Source organism: Mustelus asterias, chromosome 4 (genome assembly GCF_964213995.1).
Source record: "Mustelus asterias chromosome 4, sMusAst1.hap1.1, whole genome shotgun sequence".
NCBI lineage: Eukaryota > Metazoa > Chordata > Chondrichthyes > Carcharhiniformes > Triakidae > Mustelus > Mustelus asterias.
Genome location: NC_135804.1, coordinates 85,877,449 through 85,897,849, shown reverse-complemented (window position 1 = coordinate 85,897,849; position 20,401 = coordinate 85,877,449). Strand labels below are relative to the sequence as shown.

The 20,401-nt window shown below is 43.3% G+C and overlaps 1 protein-coding gene across 1 annotated transcript in view; it reads left to right on the top strand.

Moving 5' to 3' along the window:
- Positions 1-17,749: 17,749 nt before the first annotated feature.
- The window catches only part of LOC144492825 (adapter SH3BGRL-like), a 119,924-nt gene continuing 117,272 nt past the window's right edge, over positions 17,750-20,401 (top strand). Inside the window, exon 1 of the mRNA XM_078211321.1 lies at positions 17,750-17,900. The gene's annotated coding sequence lies outside the window, so the exon portion shown is untranslated. The remainder of the gene's footprint in view (positions 17,901-20,401) is intronic.

Genomic DNA, 20,401 nt, shown 5'->3' with positions numbered 1-20,401 from the left:
ATTTGGTATGTTACTTGTTTAGTTAAAGTCCCTGTTAGTTAAATAAATTGTTAAATGTTCATTTTAAAGTGAGTGTCAGGTATTTCTGTTAGTTACCCACTAAACATTACTGAAGAACAGTTAAACTTCCCACACACTTTGCAAGGTGAGGCATTCCTCTGGGAGATTTGGCGTTAGACCTTAAAGGGGAAATACCTCCGCATCATAACAGAGTAAGCTGAGTCAATTTTGTTTGTAAACTAGCTGGTGCTGGAGTAGCTGAAGCTTAAGTAAGAGTAAAGAAATTATGAACATGTTTCACGAGTGGAAAAATAGCCATTTCAACACTCCTTAAACAGCACTTTCCAAACAAATGACCACTACCATCTAGAAAGACAAGGACAGCAGACACAAAGGAATACCATCCCCTGGTAGTTCCCCTCCAAGCCATTCACCATCCTGACTTGGAAATATATTGCCGTTCCTTCACTGTTGCTGGGTCAAAATCCTGGAACTCCTCCCTTACAGCACTGTGGGTGTACCTACACCACATGGGCTGTAGCAGTTCAAGAAGGCAGCCCACCAACACCTTTTTAATGGCAATTAGGGATGGGCAGCAAGTGCTGGCCTAGTCAGCGATGCCATTGCATTTATGAATTTTTTAAAATCACTTTAACATGCAGTTTTCAAGTCACTGTGAGAGCAGTTGGCAAGGACTCTCTTGAACTGGGTTGCAATGCTATTTTTTGTATAGATTGCCAACATATTGGATAGAATTCTCCCATAGCTCCACTGGTAGGTTAAATGGCAGGCAGGGGTGGGGGAGAATGTGGTGGGAGTCCAAAAATCACTTTTATACTGGTATGAATTTTCTGTGGGATCTTCTGCTGGTGCCTGACATGGTGGAGCAGGAAACCTGCTGAAGTCAGCATGAAACTGATAGGATGCAGGCGAAGGCCTGACTAGAATCTTCCAACCATACCCAATTCTCCACGACACCTGCGGGAAAACACACCGGTCCAGAGCGTGTCTGGAAGAACGTGGAAGCGTGAAATCAGGACTTAACCTGAGCAATGCGTGGGGCTAACTCTGGAGGTCAGGATGGTGGCCACCTGCACCCCAGAACATCACAGAAATGGGTGGGGGAGCATCCACAGGTGGATCTAATATCCAGCCTCAGAGTTCCTGGAGAATCACCCTGCCACAGAATGCAGCATAAAACCCCCGCATGCATAATTAGTGAAGTTGGGGGCCGGAAGATATGCTGTGGTTTCCTGCTGATCTTCATAGTGGAAAACACCGCTCAGTCCTGCCCTGGCACAGGACTTAGTTCCAGATGGGAGAATTCCATCCTTTGTCTAGAATTTGCAAGAAGCATAACCAGTTAAGCAATGTGCAGGATAGTGGGTGGCACTAATGGATTGATGCATCAACTTTCAGAATAGGAGTGAGAAATACAAGGAAAATAACTGACATGGTAGTCACCATTGCCTTCAAGGGCAGAACAGAGATCTACAAGGAGTGTGATGGAATATTCATCACTTGCCAGAAAAGATGCAGCCACAGTAACTTAATTAGTTTAGTTGGCCTGTAACTAAATTAACATTTATGTTGCAAGCTTCATTGCTTATTTTTCAGGCTATGAGTGCATATTGGTATGATTCCAACATGGATGTCAACTTAAGAGGCTTCATGAACCTTCAATGCGTATCTTCTGTAAAAATGGTGGGGGGAGTTACAAAGGCGATCATTTTAAATAAGCGTGGGCAACATTTGATCACAACTTTGGGGAAATTCCTAAAGTAAATAAAAGTATAATTTTCAACAGTGAATGTTTTACTAATGATGCATCAGGGGATGTTTTTTGACTCGTCTTTTCCATCATTTTGAGGCTCACTAACATCACCTCTTTCAAGCCAAACAATTTCATTCAACCTGGAAGTATTCAATATATTTTATTAACTTAATACACCACTTGTTAAAATTATGGACAGAGCAATATCAACTAAGCAATGTGGCTAAAGAACTGGTGAAGGAAGGAGGAGTAGTGGGGTGTTTCAAACAGAGGCCAGGGAGTGGGTCTTGACATCACCAGGGAGTGGGATGAGATGTGTACCTGCAAGTCCGCCTCTGGCAGGAAACTAAATGGGATTGTTACTTAAACAAATTGGCATTTTTCCAAGGACAATGGAAGTTTATTGGCACATTACAGGTGTCGTCCTCCCCATCCCCACAGCATCTGAGGCTCATCAACCGCTGGCACTGGCTTGCAATTGCATGATTCTCTCTCCTGGAAACTGATATGAGTGGCACAGTGGTTAGCACTGCTGTCTTACAGCTCTAGGGACCTGGGTTCGATTCCTGGCATGGGTCACTGTCTGTGCGGAGTTTACATGTTCTCCGTGTCTGTGTGGGTTTCCTCCCACAGTCCGAAAGACATGTTAGTTCGGCGCATTGACCCGAACAGATCCTGGATTGTGGCAACCAGGGAAGTTTCACAGTAACTTCATTTGCAGTGTTAATGTAAGCCTACTTGTGACTAATAAATAAACTTTTACTTTAACTTTTAATATGTCGTGGATGGTGCTGGTGATGAAGAAGTAGTTGCTGTCTCGCTTCTCCGTTTTGTCTTGCCTGTTCCTCCCATTCATCTCAACAGCAGGCTCATTGTAGACGCAGAGTAGGCTGCTCACCAACGGCCTTTGTGCTTCTTTTCATTAACCAAGTAAACTAAATCAACAAAAGATACTGCATCAAAGTGAAGTTAATGTAGAAAATTAGTGGGCTCAAGGGGGGCATGTGGCCTACACCTACTCCTGCTTCTCATCTTCAGTGCGTGCGTGTGTATATAGAGATTGAACAAAGAAAATTACAGCATAGGAACAGGCCTTTCGGCCCTCCAAGCCTGTACCGACCATGCTACCCGACTGAACTAAAACCTCTCCCTTTCCGGGGACCGTATCCCTCTATTCCCATCCTATTCATGTATTTGCCAAGACGCCCCTTAAAAGTCACTATTGTTATCTGCTTCCACTATCTCCCCCAGCAGTGAGTTCCAGGCACTCACCACCCTCTGTGTAAAAAAAAACTTGCCTCCTACATCTCCTTTAAACCTTGCCCCTCACACCTTAAACCTATGCCCCCTAGTAATTGATTCTTCCACCTTGGGAAAAAGCTTCTGACTATCTACTCTGTCCAGACCCCTCATAATCTTGTAGACTTCTATCAGGTCGCCCCTCAACCTCCATCATTCCAGTGAGAACAAACCAAGTTTCTCCAACCTCTCCTCATAGCTAATGCCCTCCATACCGAGCAACATCCTGGTAAATCTTTTCTGTACCCTCTCCAAAGCCTTCACATCCTTCTGGTAGTGTGGCGACCAGAATTGAACACTATATTCCAAATGCGGCCTAACTAAGGTTCTATAATCTGCAATATGACTTGCCAATTTTTAAACTCAATGCCCTGGCCGATGAAGGCAAGCATGCCGTATGCCTTCTCCACCTGCGTTGCCACTTTCAGTGTCCTGTGTACCTGTACACCCATATCCCTCTGCCTATCAATACTCTTAAGGATTCTGCCATTTACTGTATAATTCCCATCATCATTAGGCCTTGCAAAATGCATTACCTCACATTGGTCCGGATTAAACTCCCATCTGCCATCTCTCTGCCCAAGTCTCCAACCGATCTATATCCTGCCGTATCCTTTGACGGTCCTCATTGATATCTGCAATTCCACCAACCTCTGTGTCGGCCGCAAACTTAATCAAACCAGTTACATTTCCCTCCAAATCATTTATATATATATATTACAAACAGCAAAGGTTCCAGCACTGATCCCTGAGGAACACCACATGTCACAGCCCTCCATTCAGAAATGCACTCTTCCACCTCTACCCTCTGTCTTCTGTGACCGAGCCAGTTCTATATCCATCTTGCCAGTTCACCTCTGATCCCATGCGACTTCACCTTCTGCACCAATCTGCCATGACGGATCTTTTCAAAGGCCTTACTGAAGTCCGTGTAGACAACATACACTGCCTTACCCTCATCAATCGACTTCGTCACTTCCTCAAAAAAACTCAATCAAGTTAGTGAGACACGACCTCCCCTTCACAAAACCATATTGCCTCTTGCTAATACACCAACTTATTTCCAAGTGGGAGTAAATCCTGTCTCGAAGAATCCTGTCACTGATGTAAGGCTCACCGGCCTGTAATTACCTGGATTATTCTTGCTTCCCTTCTTAAACAAAGGAACAACATTGGCTATTTTCCAATCTTCTGGGACCTCCCCTGTAGCCAATGAGGATACAAAGATTTCTCTCAAGGCTCCAGCAATTTCCTCCCTTGCCTCTCTCAGTATTCTGGGGTATATCCCATCAGACCCTGGGTATTTGTCTACCTTAATGTTTCTCAAGAACCCCAATACCTCCTTTTTGATCTCAACATGACTCAAAATATCTACACACTCTTCCCCAGACTCATCATCCACCAAGTCCTTGGTGAAAGGACTAAAGGAAAGGTTAAATCATGACACAGGGCTGGGCAGTGTGCTTCACGCATGAGCAAATCAACGTGCAGATCAGTTTGCACATCTTAACAGTATACTTCAGTGTAACCCTCAAAGAAAACTGACCGGTGACAACGTTCCAGTAACTCTCTTCATGTTTAACTACTGGTAGATTATTTGGCTAAGTATGATCCTAATCTACATTACAAACCCATTTTCTCACAAAGGTTCCGACAAAAGGAAACGAGAGAGTGCAGAATGTACTGTTACAGTTAGAGCAAACAGAATGGGAAATGTGGCTGATTCTCCCGTTTCTCCAATTCCGACCCTCTGCTGTTGATGCCATTTACAGCAACTTCATCAACAACTAAAATCACTTACCAACGTTCGCCAGCGATTGGAACCGTGATCTTTCTAGCCTCCATTGTTTGTTACCACGTCAAAACTCCACCCACTAATATAAAAACAAAACACTCCAGATGGTGGAAATATGAAATAAAAACAGAAAATGCTGGAAAAGCCCAGCAGGTCTGCAGGTATTTGGCATTGGATTTGATTTGATTTATTATTGTCTCATGTATTAGCATACAGTGAAAAGTATTGTTTCTTGTGCGCTATATAGACAAAACATACCGTTCATAGAGAAGGAAATAAGAACATAAGAACATAAGAAATAGGAGCAGGAGTAGGCCATCTAGCCCCTCGAGCCTGCCCCGCCATTCAATAAGATCATGGCTGATCTGACGTGGATCAGTACCACTTACCCGCCTGATCCCCATAACCCTTAATTCCCTTACCGATCAGGAATCTATCCATCCGCGCTTTAAACATATTCAGCGAGGTAGCCTCCACCACCTCAGTGGGCAGAGAATTCCAGAGATTCACCACCCTCTGGGAGAAGAAGTTCCTCCTCAACTCTGTCTTAAACCGACCCCCCTTTATTTTGAGGCTGTGTCCTCTAGTTTTAACTTCCTTACTAAGTGGAAAGAATCTCTCCACCTCCACCCTATCCAGCCCCCGCATTATCTTATAAGTCTCCATAAGATCCCCCCTCATCCTTCTAAACTCTAACGAGTACAAACCCAATCTCCTCAGCCTCTCCTCATAATCCAAACCCCTCATCTCCGGTATCAACCTGGTGAACCTTCTCTGCACTCCCTCCAATGCCAATATATCCTTCCTCATATAAGGGGACCAATACTGCACACAGTATTCCAGCTGCGGCCTCACCAATGCCCTGTACAGGTGCATCAAGACATCCCTGCTTTTATATTCTATCCCCTTCGCAATATAGGCCAACATCCCATTTGCCTTCTTGATCACCTGTTGTACCTGCAGACTGGGCTTTTGCGTCTCATGCACAAGGACCCCCAGGTCCCTTTGCACGGTAGCATGTTTTAATTTGTTTCCATTGAGATAGTAATCCCATTTGTTATTATTTCCTCCAAAGTGTATAACCTCGCATTTCTCAACGTTATACTCCATTTGCCATATCCTCGCCCACTCACTCAGCCTGTCCAAATCTCTCTGCAGATCTTCTCCGTCCTCCACACGATTCACTTTTCCACTTATCTTTGTGTCGTCTGCAAACTTCGTTACCCTACACTCCGTCCCCTCCTCCAGATCATCTATATAAATGGTAAATAGTTGCGGCCCGAGTACCGATCCCTGCGGCACGCCACTAGTTACCTTCCTCCAACCGGAAAAACACCCATTTATTCCGACTCTTTGCTTCCTGTCGGATAGCCAGTCCCCAATCCACTTTAACACACTACCCCCAACTCCGTGTGCCCTAATCTTCTTCAGTAGCCTTTTATGGGGCACCTTATCAAATGCCTTTTGGAAATCCAAAAACACCGCATCCACCGGTTCTCCTCCATCAACCGCCCTAGTCACATCTTCATAAAAATCCAACATGTTCGTCAAGCACGACTTTCCCCTCATGAATCCATGCTGCGTCTGATGAGAGAGTGCAGAATGTAGTGTTACAGTTATAGCTAGGATGTAGAGAAAGATCAACTTACTGCAAGGTAAGTCCATTCAAAAGTCTGACGGCAGCAGGGAAGAAGCTGTTCTTGAGTCAGTTGGACGTGACCTCAGACTTTTGTATCTCTTTCCCAATGGAAGAAGGTGGAAGAGAGAATGTCCGGTGTGCATGGGGTCCTTAATTATGCTGGCTGCTTTGCCGAGACAGTGGGAAGTATAGACAGAGTCAATGGAGGGGAGGCTGGTTTGCGTGATGGATTAAGTTACATTCACAACCTTTCTTGCAGTCTTGGGCAGAGCAGGAGCCATTCCAAGCTGTGATACAACCAGAAAGAATGCTTTCTATGGCGCATTTGTAAAAGCTGGTGAGAGTCGTAGCTGACATGCCAAATTTCCTTAGTCTTCTGAGGAAGTAGGTGGGTGGGCTTTCTTAACTCTAGTGTCGGCATGGGGGGACCAGGACACCTTGGTGATCTGGATACCTAAAAACTTGAAGATCTCGATCCTTTCTACTTCGTCCCTGTTGACGTAGACAGAGACATATCCTCCTTTATGCTTCCTGAAGTCGATGACAATCTCCTTCATTTTGTTGACATTGAGGGAGAGATTATTGTCATCTCATCAGTTCACCAGATTCTCTATCTCATTCCTGTATTCTGTCTTGTCATTGTTTGAGATCTGACCCACTATGGTGGTGTCGTCAGCAAACTTGAAAATTGAATTGGAGGGGAATTTGGCCACACAGTCATAGGTGTATAGGGAGTATAGTAGGGGGCTGAGAACATAGCTTTGTGAGGCACCAATGTTGAGGATGATGGTGGAGGAGGTGTTGTTGCCTATCCTTAATGATTGTGATCTGTGAGTTAGGAAGTTCAGGATCCAGTCGAGAGGGAGGAGCTGAGGCTCAGGCCACGGAGTTTGGAGATGAGCTTATTGGGAATAATGGCGTTGAAGGCTGAGCTGTTGTCAATAAATAGGAGTCTGACATAGGTGTCCTTGTTATCTAGGTCTTCCAGGGTTGAGTACAGAGCCAGGGAAATGGCGTCTGTTGTGGACCTGTTGCAGTGGTATGCAAACTGTAGTGGATCCAGATAGACCAGGAGGCTGGAATTGATTTGTGCCATGACTAGCTTTTTGATGCACTTCATAATGATGGATGTCAGAGCCACCGGACGATAGTCATCAAGGCACGCTGATTGGTTTTTCTTAGGTACCGGGATGATGGTTGTCTTCTTGAAGCAGATAGAGACCTCAGATTGTTGTAAAGAGAGGTTGAAGATGTCTGTGTGGAGTTTGCACATTCTCCTCGTGTCTGCATGGGTTTCCTCCGGGTGCTCCGGTTTCCTCCCACAGTCCAAAGATGTGCGGGTTAGGTTGATTGGCCATGCTAAAAATTGCCCTTAGTGTCCTGAGATGCATAAGGTTAGAGGGATTAGTTGGGTAAATATGTAGGGATATGGGAGTAGGGCCTGGGTGGGATTGTGGTTGGTGCAGACTCGATGGGCCGAATGGCCTCTTTCTGTACTGTAGGGTTTCTATGATTCTATGATTCTATGTCTGCGAATACCCCACCAGCTGATCCGTATAGGATTTGAGCGCTCGCCTGGGTACCCAATCCGGGCCAGTCGCTTTTTGTGGGTTGACCTTCGGGAAAGTTGCTCTGATATCTGCAATGGTGACCCCAGATACAGGTTCATCCAGGGCTTCCAGGGTGGAGGGCATGCTCTCGCTGACCTCTTGCTCAAAATGGGCGTAGAATGCATTGAGCTCATCAGGGAGGGGTGCGTTGGAGCCGACGATTTTACATGCCTTCATCTTGTAGACCTTGCCATAGTCGGCGCGGGTCGGTGTGGCTAGCCTGGGACACTAGCTTGGTCTGGTACTGAGCATTCGCTCTCGGACCTGGCACCCTCTTCACAGAAGCTGTCAGACCTGCTGAGTTTTTCCAGCATTTTCTGTTTTTATTATATATATCCACTCACATATTTTACAATGAAGAAAATTGTTCTGAAGTTTATGAAATAAAATATACCACTGAGCTTTTTGGAGGTGATAAGGTGCTAGATGACCACAGGTATTTATTTGTTGCTTTCGATCTGAACTTGCTGCAGGTCTCTCTGGATGCATGAAAAACTGAAATAATAGCTAAAGTATGTTTCCCAGATTTGGTACTGAAGAAGTTAAACACATTCTCTAATTATAAATAACTTAAGTGAAATATTTCCAGTTTCATCGACAAAATCAATCTGAGTGATCATAGAAGAAGAATCATAGAAACCCTACAGTGCAGAAGGAGGCCATTCGGCCCATCGAGTCTGCACCGACCACAATCCCACCCAGGCCCTACCCCCACATTTTTACCCGCTAATCCCTCTAACCTACGCATCCCAGGCTCTAAGGGGCAATTTTTAACCCGGCCAATCAACCTAACCCACACATCTTTGGACTGTGGGAGGAAACCGGAGCACCCGGAGGAAACCCACGCAGACACGAGGAGAATGTGCAAACTCCACACAGACAGTGACCCGAGCCGGGAATCGAACCCGGGACCCTGGAGCTGTGAAGCAGCAGTGCTAACCACTGTGCTACCGTGCCGCCGTGATGAATACCTTGTTACTATTATACTGAAAATCAGTATAATCCTGTTTGGGGAATGCTACTCAGAAAATGACACAACAACACGTGAGATTCTGAACAGCCTTTGTGATATTTGCTCAATGATCAATAAACCAGACCAGCTAGTTCCAGATTCCTTTCTCCGTCACCTGATTTCCATCCAGATGGTAAGTGTTATATTTATTGTTTTCTCTAAAACCTTTCCTCATGAATGGCTTGAGTGCGGTGTAACCACTGAAACTGTATATTTTATTTTCTGCAACATGATGTTAGCATGGGCCAAAGCAGCTCTGTTGATCAGCAACTATCTACCATCTTAAATATTCACTCCCTACGCTGCATACACACAGTAGTAACAGTTTGTACAATCTACAGGATGCACTGCAGTGACTCACCAAAGTTTCTTTGACAGCTTCTTCCAAACCCACAACCTCTACAGACTAGAAGGACAAGGACAGGAGACACATAGGAACACCATCTCCAAAGCACACACACACCATTCTGATTTGGAACTATACCATCCTTCCTTCACTGTTGCAGGATCAAATTCCTGGAACCCTCTCTCTGGCAGCACTATGGGTGTACCAGCACAAGGATGTTCCTTGTTTCAAAATGATGTCTCAACCCCACCTACTCAAGTGCAATTAGGAATGGGCAACAAATGCTGGCTTTGCCAGTGATGCCGACATCTGATGAATGTTAATATAAGCCTACTTGTGACACTAATAAATAAACTTTAAACACTTTATGAAAGAATAAATAAAAACCCATATCTCATAACACAAGAGCACAAGAAATAGAAGCAGAAGGCCACCAGGACCTTCAAGCCTGTGTCGCCATTCAATACGATCATGGCTGATCTATGCCGGCCTCAGCTCCTTTTCTGTGTCATTTCCCATAGCCCTCTATTCCTCGATCTATCAAATATTTATTCACCTCCCACTTTAAATAATCTGATGATCAAACCTCCACTACCCTTTGGGGCAGAGAATTCCAGAGATTCACCACTTTCTGTGAGAAGAAATTTCTACCCACCTCAGTTTTAAATGATCTGTTGAATTTGAAGCTATGTCCCCTTGTCCTTGATTCTCCCATTAGTGAAAACATCTCATCATCTAACATGTCAAGCCCCCTCAGGACCTTATATGTTTGAGTAAGGTCACCCCTCACTCTTCTAAACTCCAAGGAATACAGACCCAGACTATTTAGTCTCTCTTGACAGGACAACCTTCATCCCAGGAATTAGCCTGGTGAATCTCCTTTGGACTGCCTCCAATGTTACTATATCCCTTTTTAGGTAAGAGGACTAAAACTAAGTATTCAAAGTGAACCTCACCAACACCCTGTACAAATGCAATAAAATCTCCCCTTTTAAAACTCCAACCCCTTTGCAATAATTAACTCCTATTGTAGAATGCCCATTATACAAGCAATTTTTAATTCTGATAAATGGGTCGTAACCTGGTAAGATGCTTCCAATTCTGATACCATTGAAATCTCTCAACTTATCCAAACTGTTCAATCATCTTTCACATTGTTCTGTGATGTCTTCAAATGTATAATCAATATCTCCCCTTCAATCTAGCTTCCTTTCTTCTCAAATTATTGAAATCACCCAGAGCTAGGGAACACATCCTCTGTGACTGCTGTGTGTTGCCCCTTCCTGTTCACCTCAATCTCTCTTCAATTCTCACCAAAGTTGACAGTCGCCTCTCTTCTATTATCCATCTCCATAGGACTGCTTCATGGTTCCATTCCTACTTCTCCCAACAAAGAGCAATGTATCTCCAGCAATATATTTTCCTACCATTTCAGAGCAACTTCTAGAGTTGCCCAAGGATTAATTTAGTCCCTACCTTATCATCATCTATGTGTTGAAATTTTAGTTTATTCCTTTCACAGGATGTGGGTGTCACTGGCCAGCATTTATTGTCTATTCCTAATTGCCCTTGAGGTGATAGTGAGCCACAATCTTGAGCCGCTGCAGTCCGGGTGATGCACCCATAGTGCTGTTAGGGAGGAAGTTCCAGGGATTTGACCTTTAGTGGCATCATTTGCAGGTATGGTGTTAGCTTCCATATGAGTGCTTGCCAAGCCAAAACTTTATCTCTCCATCACTTCGCTGAACCCTATGATTGCATCTGTACTATCTAGGGACTGCTGTACTGGCATTATTCATGGATGGCTTAAAGTTTTGAAAATGAAGACTTGACTTCATAAGAATCATAAGAACAAGGAACAGGAATAGGAATTCAGCTCCTTGAGTCTGCTCCACCATTTAATATGATCATGGCTGATCTCATCTCAGCCTCAATTCCACTTACCTGCCCATTCACCATGGCCCTTCAAACCCTTACTAATTAAAACCCTATCCACCTCTTCCTTAAATTTACTCAAAGTCCCAGCATCCACCATGCTTTGGGGTATTCACAGATTCACCACCCGTTGAGAGAAGTAATTTCTCTTCATCTCTGTTTTAAATCTGCTACCCCTTATCCTAAAACTATGACCCCTTGTTCTAGATTGCCCTCCAAGAGAAAATATCCTCTCCACATCTACTTTGTCAATCCCTCTTATCATCTTGTACACCTCAATTAGATCTCCTCTCATTCGTCTAAACTCCAGGGAGTTTAGGCCTAAACTGCCCAATCTCTCTTCGTAAGTCAAACCCCTCATTTCTGGAATCAACCTAGGGAAACTCCTCTGAACCACCTCCAATGCAACTACATCCCTCCTCAAGGAAGGGGATTGATAATGTACACAATCTTTGAAGTACAGTCTCACTAATGCTTTAAACAGTAGCAGCAACATGTCACTCATTTTATACTCTATTCCTTTAGCAATAAATGCTAAGATTCCATTTGCCTTCCTTATTACCTGCTGTACCTGCAGATCAGTTTTCTGAGATTCATGCACACAAACACCCAGATGCACTGCACTGAAACACTCTGAAGTTTCTCTCCATTTAGATAATTTGCCTTTGTGTTTTTCTGACCAAAATGGATAACCTCACACTCATCCATGATAAACTCCAATTGTTATATTTTGCCCCATTCACTTAACCTATCCACATCCATTTGTAAATTTCTTATTTCATTTTTGCAATTCACTATCCCACCTATTTTAGGGTCATCTGTAAATTTGGCTGTGGTACCTCCTATCCCTGCACACAATTCATTAATAAAGATTGTAAATAGTTGGGGCCTGAGGGCCAAACCCTGTGGCACCCCATTAGTTACATCTTGCCAACCCAACAAAGACCCATTTATCCCAACTGCCTGCTTTTTGTTGGTTAGCCAATACTCTATTCAAGCTAATTACCCCAAACCCCATGTGAACTCACTTTGTGTATTAACCTTTCGTGTGGCACCTTATCAAATACCTTCTGGAAGTCCACATATACTACATCAACAGGATCCCCATTATCTGGCTTGCTTGTTACATCTTCGAAGAACTCAAGCAAATTAGTCAAACATGACTTACCCTTATAAAACCATGCTAATTCTGATGGATTACGTTTTGACTTTCCAAACGTGCTGTTATTACTTCCTTTATAATTGATTCTAACAGTTTCCCGACATCAGATGTTAAACTAATTGGCCTATAGTTTCCTACATTTTGCCTCCCTCCCTTTTTGAATAAGGTGTTATATTAACATTTTTCCAATCCACCGGAACCATTACTGGGTCCAGGGAATTTTGGAATATTTTAACTAATGGATCCACTATCTCCAACACCAATTCTTTTAAGATCCTAGGATGTAGGCAATCAGGCCCTGGGGACCTACCTGTCTTCAATTCCAATAGTTCGCACAGTACTTTTTCCCTCATGATGATGATGGTTCTAATTCCTCCAATTCTATAGCCTCTGCATTTTCTGTTACTATTGGGAGAATACTCATGTCCTTAGCTGTGAAAAGTGAGGCAAAATATTGATTTAGTGTCTCAGCCATTTCTGCATTCCCCAATATTGACTCCCTAGCTTCATCTTCCAAGAGACCAACTACAGCTACTCTTTTCCTCTTTACTTACTTATAGAAGCTTTTGCTGTCTGTTTTATATTTTGTGCTAGCCTTTGCTCTTCCTATTGCTTTCTTAGTGACCCTTTGTTGACCTTTAAAAGCTTCTCAATCTTCTAGTATGCCACTGGCCTTTGTAATACGGTATACCTTAGATTTTTTCTTTATGTTATCCTTAACTTCTTTGCTTCTTTGCTTAGCTACGGAAGTTTACCCCCCCCCCCCCCCCACTACCTTACTATCTTTCCTCCTCTCTGGAATATCTTTTTGTTGGGAATGTTGAATATCTCCTTAAATATCTGACACTGTTCAACTATCCTACCTTGTAGTCAACTTGCCCGGTCCACTCGGTCCAAACCTGTTCACATGCCGATGTAACTTCCTTTGTTTGAATCCAGAATGCTAGTGTGAGACTTCAGTTTCTTGTCCTCAAACTGAATTTGAAATGCTACCATGCTATGATCACTCTTCCCTAGAGGATCCCTAACTATGAGATCATTAGATAATCCCTCTTCATTACACAACACCAAATCCAGAATAGCCTGCTCCCTGGTTGCTTCCACGACACATTGGTTGCCCTTGCCAATTTGATTATTCCTGTAAATATGCACCTAGCTTTGTGTCACCTGCAAATTTGGAGATATTACATTTAGTCCCCTCACCTTAATGCCAGATCCCAGTAATCCCAGATTTCTGAGGGAGTCACGCAAGGAAATTGCTGGACTTCTAACAGAAATCTTTGTTTCCATGTTGGCCACAGGTGAGGTCCCAGAGGATTGGACGATAGCGAATGTTGTCCCACTATTTAAGAAGGGTAGCAAGGAAAACCCAGGTAATTATAGGCCAGTGACCTTGACATCAGTGATAGTGAAATTGTTGGAGAAGATTCTTAGGGATAGAATCTATACACATTTGGAACTGAATGGTCTTATCAGTGACAGACAGCATGGTCTTGTACGAGGGAGGTCATGTCTCACTAATTTGATTGTGTCTTTTGAGGAAGTGACAAAAATTAATGACGAGGGAAGGGTTGTGGATGTTGTCCACATGGACTTTAGTAAAGCATTTGACAAGATCCCTCATGTTAGGTTGGCACAAAAGGTTAAATCACATGGGATCAGGGGTGAGCTAGCTAAATGGATTCAGAACTGGCTTGGCCATAGAAAGAGTTTTAACAACACCAGGTCAAAGTCCAACAGGTTTATTTGGTAGCAAATACCATTAGCTTTCAGAGCGCTGCTCCTTTGTTAGATGGAGTGGAAATGTGCCATTTGCACTCCATCTGACGAAGGAGCAGTGCTCCGAAAGCTAATGGTATTTGCTACCAAATAAACCTGTTGGACTTTAACCTGGTGTTGTTAAAACTCTTACTGTGTTCACCCCAGTCCAACGCCGGCATCTCCACATCTTGGCCTTAGAAGACAGAGGGTAGCGATGGAAGCGTGTTTTTCTGAATGGAGGTCTGTAACTAGTGGTGTTCTGCTGGGATCAGTGCTGGAACCTCTATTGTTTGTAATATATATAAATGACTTGGAAGGAAACTCTGATTAGCAAGTTTGCGGATGAAACTAAGATTGTTGGAGTTGTGGATGGTGATGAAAATTGTCAGAGAATACGGCAGGATATAGATAGGCTGGAAAATTGGGTGGAGAAATGGCAAATAGAGTTTAATCCGGACAAATGTGAGGTGATGCATTTTGGTAGATTCAATTCAGGTGGGAGCTATGAAATAAATGGCAGAAACATCAGGAGCATAAACACACAGAGAGATCTGGGAGTACAGGTCCACAGATCATTAAAAGTGGCAGCACAGGTGGAAAAGGTGGTGAAGAAATCATATGGCATGCTTGCCTTCATTGGCCAGGGCATCGAGTATAAAAGTTAGCAGATTATGTTACAATTATATAAAACATTGGTTAGGCCACCTTTGGAATACTGTGTCCAATTCTGGTTGCCACACTAACAGAAGGACGTGGTGGCTTTGGAGGGAGTACAGAAAAGGTTTACAAGGATGTTGCCTGGCATGGAGGGTATTAGTTATGAGGAGAGGTTGAATAAACTCTCCAGGGATTGTTCTCCCTGGAAAGACGGAGGCTGAGGGGCGACCTGTTAGAAGTTTATAAAATTATGAGAGGCACAGATAAGGTGAACAGTTGGAAGCTTTTTCCTAGGGTAGAAATGACAATCACAAGGGGGCACAATTTCAAGGTAAGGGGGGAAAGGTTCAGTGGAGATGTGCGGGGGAAGTTTTTTTTACACAGAGGATGGTGGGGGCCTGGAATGCACTGCCGAGTGAGGTGGTCGAGGCAGATACGTTAGCGACATTTAAGACTTATCTGTATAGGCACATGAACAAGTGGGATACAGAGGGGTTGGTCTAGTAGGACACCATGATCGGCACAGGATTGGTGGGCCAAAGGGCCTGTTCCTGTGCTGTACTGTTCTTTGTTCTAAATCATTAATATATACAGTGAATAGCTGGGATCCCAGAACTGTTCTCTGCGGTACCCCACAAGTCACTGCCTGCCATTTGGAAGAAGACACGTTTTTTCCTACTCTTTGTTTCCTGTTTGCCAACAGTTTTCTATCCATCTCAATACACGACCCCCAATCCCATGCGCTTTAATTTTACACGCTAATCTCTTCTGTGGGACTTTGTTGAAAGCCTTCTGAAAATCCAAATAAACCACATCCACTGACTCCCCCTCATCAATTCTGCTCATTACATCTTTGAAGAATTCCAATAAATTTGTCAAGCACAATTTCTCTTTCATAAATCCATGCTGACTCTGTCCATTCCTGCCACTGTTTTCTAACTGTTCTGCTATAAAATCTTTGATAATAGATTCTAGAATTTTCCCCACTACTGACATCAGGCTTACTGGTCTACAATTACCTGTTTTGTCACTAACTCCCTTTTTAAATAGAGGGTTACATCAGCTACCTTCCACTCTGTAGGAACTGTTCCAGAGTCTATAGAATCTTGGAAGATGATCACCAATGCATCCACTATTTTTCAGGCCACTTCCTTAAGTACTCTGGAATGTAGATTATCAGGCCCTGGGGATTTATTGGCCTTCAATCCCATCAGTTTCCCCAGCACCATTTCCCTACTTATACTGATTTCCTTCAGTTCTTCCACCTCACTGAACCCTGTCTTTCCCAACATTTCTGGTATGTTCGTCGTGTCCTTCTTTGTGAAGATGGAACCAAAGTATGTATTCAGTTGGTCAGCCAGTTCTTTGTTTCCCATTATAAATTCCCCTGTTTCTGATTGTAAGGGACTTACATTTGTCTTCATCAATTTTTTTCTCCTCAGATAAGCCTGTGCTGCCAATTGCCTCTGCAGTTAGAGATGGGAACTATTGTTATCAGAGTACAATTATATGTTTCAGCATCTCCCTGGCGCTATAGTTATGGTCCCACCCCAGAGGAGACGAGACTTTTATGACAGGATTTGCATGACTCCCATCCAGAGCAAAGTGGGATGAAGGCTCTAACCAGGAGTTATCTCTTGTGGACGGGCATTGGTAAAGAAATCAAAAGGGCGGTTAGTCAATGCCCCAATTGTGAAGCTCAATAGGCCTTGTCACCACCGGCGAATATGCATCCATGGAAGTCCTAGACAAGAATACATATCAACTTTGCCGGACCATTTATGAGTGGTCTGTTTCTTATAGTAGTATACGCACACTCTAAGTGATTGGATGTGCAGTTAATGAAGTCCACCACAGCCACGGCCACCATTGGCAAATTAAGGAAAATTCACGGCATTCTGGAAATCTTAGAGTCAGACAATGGCACAATGTTCACAGTGGAGGAATTCCAAAAATTTGTGTAATCAAATGGGATTTACCATGTTAGGTCAGCACCTTACCACCCAGCCTTAAATGCGCTAGCATACTGTGCGGTACAAACGTTCAAGTCATTGATGAAGAAGGCAGTCATTAGGCCTCAGCCTCTATATATGGCCAGTTCTTTGGTGTCTTACAGCACCATGCCAAACATGACCACAGGGGTCACGCCAGCTGAGCTATTAATGGTACACTGTTTAGAGACACGGTTGGATATGATATTCCAGATTTGGTGGGCAAGGTGGAGGTTAGACAAGCTTCTCAGAAAGAAAATCATGATTCAAGAAAAAAATGACAGTGTTCCAAGTTGAGGATTCAGTCACTGTCAGAAACTTTGCAGCAGGATCGGCATGGATGGCTGGTAAGATTGTGGAGAGAACGGGATTGGTCTCCTATGTTGTGGAGGTACAAGGCTGTCGTCTCAAGACACAGGTAGCCCACCTGAGAAGGAGAGCAGGGCCTGATACATGTGACCAACAGGCAACCCCTGCAGTAAATTCAAAAGTGCCAGGATTGGTTACAGGGATTCCAGTTGTAAATAAAGAATTGGAACAACCGGTGGTTATAGTTACTGAGGAAACAGCAGCTACAGAGGAGGATCTTGACCCCGAATTGATGAGTTTGCCTTTTGCATCCATCCGGCATGATTCTTCAAATTCTGAAGAGCTGACCATAGAACTGAGGTGTTCTACCAGAGCTAAACTTATGATGAGTTTTTCCCTGGGGTATTCACAATGCTCTTGTGTGCCTATGCTAATGGTGTTCTTTTGTTTCCTCCATAGGTGAATTCAGGAGTTACGGGGGGAAGGTATGTGGCAACATGGTCACTTTAAGGAGACATTCCTTGAAGGCCATCCGATCGGGCCAGACCCTATGGACAATTGAGGTGGGAACTTGAACCAAATGGGAGCAAGAGTGCATATACCCTTTGTTGTAAGTATTTATTATCATTGGCAATTGTTACTTTGAGCTACATTGAGTCGTCCTTGATTTATTACAGCATAGTTTCAAAGAAAAATGGCAGGAAAAGTTTGTGATCAGAAATGTTGGGTTTTTGGATTGGAACTTGTTCCTGAGGGAATGTATTTAAATGTTGAAAGGGATGGATAACATGTTGGCATACATAACTCATTTCACTTTAACTATAATCACAAGACCAGATTGAGGGATAGAGTCCAATGAAAAATCAATTGATATATTGCCAAGTAATACATTAGAAAGAAAGAGTTGAATAGACACCAGGCAAAGCAAGGGATTGAAGCTTATGAAGGGGGAGGCAATGGCCGAGTGATATTATCGCTAGACTATTATCCAGAAACTCAGCTAATGTTCTGGGGATTCAGTTTTGAATCCCGCCACGGCAGATGGTGGAATTTGAATTCAGTAAAATATATCTGGAATTAAGAATCTACTGATGACCGTGAAACCATTGTCAATTGTCGGAAGAACCTATCTCGTTTATTAATGTCCTTTAGGGTAGGAAATTTGCCATCCTTACCTGGTCTGGTCTACATGTGACTCCAGAGCCACAGCAATGTGGTTGCCTCTCAACTGCCCTCGGGCAACTAGGGACAGGCAATAAATGCTGGCTAACCAGCGATGCCCATGTCCCACGAATGAGTTAAAAAAAAAGAACATGGATAAGACCTTACCTAACCATTCGAAATGTCATTCCTGAAAATCTGACTTATCTCTGGAGTAATTTTACAATGGTTCTAATTCTTGAAAATGTTATCGGTAATTGTTTGCCTTCCCAGGAAGTACGTTCAGGCAAATCCGTACAATCCGCAGGGCATTACCACGAGTAAGGTTAATGAGAAAAGTCTGCGGGAAATATCAATTTCTTCTGATAAATCGACAATTAAGTGAATTCACATAAAATCTGTTTGAGCACCACTGAACAGAAATATCAAACTATGTTAAAACGTGTCACTCCTTGTACATAATTGCACCATGTTAAGATCTGCCCATTCAATTTTATGCCTCTTCCTGGTATCCGTCAATATCACTTTACAGTCGTGATCAGAACATGTGGAGAATCACACATCGAAATTGCAATGTAACAATGCATTGTGAGGGTCTCTCATTGGAAACTGAGTCATAGAGTCATAGAGGTTTACAGCATGGAAACAGCCCTTTGGCCCAACTTGTTCATGCTGCCCTTTTTTTTTAAACCCCTAAACTAATCCCAATTGCCTGCATTTGGCCCATATCCCTCTATACCCATCTTATCCATGTAACTGTCTAAATGCTTTTTAAAAGACAAAATTGTACCCGCCTCTACTACTACCTCTGGCAGCTTGTTCCAGACACTCACCACCCTCTGTGTGAAAAAATTGCCCCTCTGGACCCTTTTGTATCTCTCCCCTCTCACCTTAAACCTATGCCCTCTAGTTTTAGACTCCCCTATCTTTGGGAAAAGATATTGACTATCTACCTTATCTATGCCCCTCATTATTTTATAGACCTCTATAAAGTCACCTCTCAGCCTCCTATGCTCCAGAGAAAAAAGTCCCAGTCTATCCAGCCTCTCCTTATAACTCAAATCATCAAGTCCCAGTAGCATCCTAGTAAATCTTTTCTGCTGAGCCAGCTGAAGTGTTTCAATTTTTCCTACACCTGTACATTTGGCTAGGAAAGAGATAGAAGCTGCTCTTCTGTTGCCCCTTTTGGAAACTATTGTTATAAATGGGGTAATGGGCAGAGGTTCCAAATTGGATTTCTAGAATACATTTTAGTGCGCTAGCATCTCACACCGAATCCATGTGGAATAAAGCAGCTTTTCAACTTTCACCCATTGAAGTCCTGAAAGCAGGAAGTCTGATTGGGGTTGGTAATTTTCTTAGAGAGCAAATCTGAGAATTAGTCAGTCAATCAGGAACCTAAAGGAAAGGGAATAAATCAGCAAAGGAAGACAGATCTCACAGAACTGAGGAGAGTTAGGAATAGAACTGCCGTTTTATTCTCACTCTGTAAGGGTCCAATAAGGACAATTTCAAGGTTGTTTCATTTTACCTCACGTGAACTCTGAAGAACGCTGATCTTTCCCAAAGGCACCTGCATATTTACATTGTTATTTGGAATGGAATTGTGTTAGAAATCAAAATCACAAGATAGGAACAATACGAAAGATGGGAATGTAACCTAGGACACAATTCTCCCAAAAAATGGCACAGTGTCAGGTTCAGTCAGAAAACTGGCATCCTTATCCCCAGAGAAATAGGTAGGTTTTTCAACTAGATCTTCCCAAACTTTGTCATTTTTTTTGAAGGGGTTTGTTTTACACCATCATTGAGGGGGGTAAGGCCTAAAGACGCAGGCAAGCCCAGCTTCACAGAGATTGAGGCACCGTTTGGGCACCCCAAACTCAAATTGAATTTAAAGAGCACTATCTCCCCTCAAAGTTCACTAGCATAACCTCCCCCCCTTTCAAC